This window comes from Zea mays, chromosome 3 (assembly GCF_902167145.1).
Source record: "Zea mays cultivar B73 chromosome 3, Zm-B73-REFERENCE-NAM-5.0, whole genome shotgun sequence".
Lineage (NCBI taxonomy): Eukaryota > Viridiplantae > Streptophyta > Magnoliopsida > Poales > Poaceae > Zea > Zea mays.
In genome coordinates this window covers 151,747,003-151,749,521 of record NC_050098.1, presented here as the reverse complement: position 1 = coordinate 151,749,521, position 2,519 = coordinate 151,747,003, and the positions used below count along the sequence as shown (strand labels likewise).

The following is a 2,519-nucleotide window of genomic DNA, read 5'->3' as shown; positions in this document are numbered from 1 at the left end:
GGAACACCATTGCTTCGAAGCCTTTCTGTACGCCGCAAGGATTTTCTCCATCTGGTTCATCATCAAGATCAGTGTTGTTACCCACATAAGTTTGCTAAGGCATGATTAACACAACATAACAGACCTGCATAAAAACCATAGAAAACAAGATGCCACGAACAAAAGGAAAAAGCATAAATCCAATTGCAACTGGACTAATCTGTGATGCGAAGTTGTAAATGTTTGCACAGATCAGTCGAGCCCAAGCACAGAATAACAATTTAGCAAAACCAAATATTGACCAAACATATCAATGGAAGCAACTTGAATATCGATTTAGCCTCCTCACCACATCCCCACAGGACGAATGCATGGAAATCAAAGCTCTCTCTAGTACATATAGGTCCACCGCTTTGTCCTCAGGAATTGTCGATGTGAAACTCATACCAAAATCAATAAGAACCTGCCAAGATACACCATTGATTTGTTTGTAATTGTTCACTTCATAGCATCATGAAGCAAAGAATACATACCAAGCACAGGAAGCTCGGTGCATGACAAAAGCAAGAAGGCTTGGTGAACAATTACAAACGGAAGCGAAGGACTGCCTGCATATGTTAGAGGGATGCTCATTAAGGCAAGGAAAAGTTGTTTACTTCAACAACTACAACCGTGCAACTGATTCAGAAATTGTAAAATGTTCGCACCATGTGTGCCGGCATCGGACAACCACTTGACGAACAACCTGTTTCTTATCGTCGAGAGCCCTGATTGCTGCCTGCACAACCTGGATGAACGGTCAGTTTGGTGAGTCCTTTTTAGTAAGGGCAGATTGGTTACTGATGCGAAAATGTAATAGCAGTCTGTCACGCTAGGAAGGATACCCTGAATCCCTAGTAACACATAGAAAACTAACCTTTCGCCGCACATGATAAATCTTTGGGTGAGGAAACGTCGAAAAGGCTACTAAACATTGTAATGTTGTCTCCTGCACAACCTAAGGGGAAAAGGTTGTTAAACTGACATACTAATTCGCACATGTAACAGAGGTACAATTAGTATGGATGGATTAATAAAAATAGCAGTAGGGTCACCATCATGTGAGGGTAGGAAACAAGTTCACTAAGAACGCAAATTGTGATTTGGATGTTGTCCATAATGCACTCTTTGCCTGGTTAGAAAAAAACTGAAGTTAATGACAAGATCAAATGCATTGCATTAGATCAATATCTTGAAGGACAATATCAAAGAGCACAAAAGTAATTTATCCATCTGGAGGCCACAACCTATATTAACATATAAACTAAAAGTTGGCGAGAATGTAAGAACAAAACAATAAAAATGGTCCAACCGTTTTCATCCATCAACATTCTAGAGAAGACAAGTAACAAACTGTACACCAGATCCTTATCCCCAACATCCATACTTAATTTAGCTAAGCTATCAACCATCACGAGTAAAATCTGCAAGATGGGGAATAATAAGTTAATTTGACTGTGAATGCTAATATTACATGGACATATGTATATCATAATCAAAAGAGTTGTAACCTAGTGTGCTTCAGTTATAACTGCTGGTACTGGAGCATTGGAAATGATATGCCCAAAAGCTCGGTATAGTGCCAATCTGCAATTGATAAGGATTCTATCATTTTAAGAGATTATAATTGGGCAAGCTAACAATACACAAGCAGATCTTAAATTAGTAAATAAAACATATAAAATAGCCATCAAGATGCAATAGCAACCAATTGTTCTACCATATCATCTAATAATGATGTAACATGCAAGGAAAATCACTTCCTTTTTACATTGTGCAAGGAAGATGGTGTTATGTGGTTTTTGAACACTTCCTCTGCCTTCTTCGTTCGATAGGCGCAACCGTCGTTCCCATGATAAAACATATAATTACCCATCAAACTGGCTCTACAAGGATCTAGTCTTGATAAACTTTCGACTGGATGAATCAAATTGAATTATGGATGCTAAACTTTTGTATTTGAGATTGTAAAGCATCCACAAGGGCTAGGAGATCTTCTTGTTTGATGGCAGAAACAACTTGGCTCATGGCTTCTTTTATGCCGATGTCAGCATCCGCTGTTGAGATTGTAGCCATGGCTATAGATGTCACTTGTTGATTCTATCATTTGCCTCATGTAGCGGTGAATCCTTTACATACTGCCTTAGTCATCAATCACAGTAAAGTTCAGGTTAGTGATATCGCCTAAAAGGAATTAAAGCATGAGCAAAGCAATTTAAAATTATTTTCCACCCCCAAATTATTCAGATCATGAATCATATATTCATATTGCAGCTAGTGATGGAGGATCTAGATGAGAACGAATAGGCAGTTATGGTATAAACAGTGCCAGACATATTGCAGCTAGTTATGGTATTTAAGTGTTCCATTGCTTAATGGTTTAGCTGGGAACGAATAGGCAGTAATGTCAGATATATCTAAACTAACATTTTAGAGGTACATGTTAATAGAAAAAATATCTACATTTTATTCCACTGATTCATTTCAACAACAGGCTTGAG

The 2,519-nt window shown here is 38.1% G+C and overlaps 1 pseudogene; it reads right to left on the bottom strand.

Moving 5' to 3' along the window:
* Positions 1-643: 643 nt before the first annotated feature.
* On the bottom strand, positions 644-1,631 carry LOC103652271 (MMS19 nucleotide excision repair protein homolog; annotated as a pseudogene).
* Between the last annotated feature and the right edge of the window lie 888 nt (positions 1,632-2,519).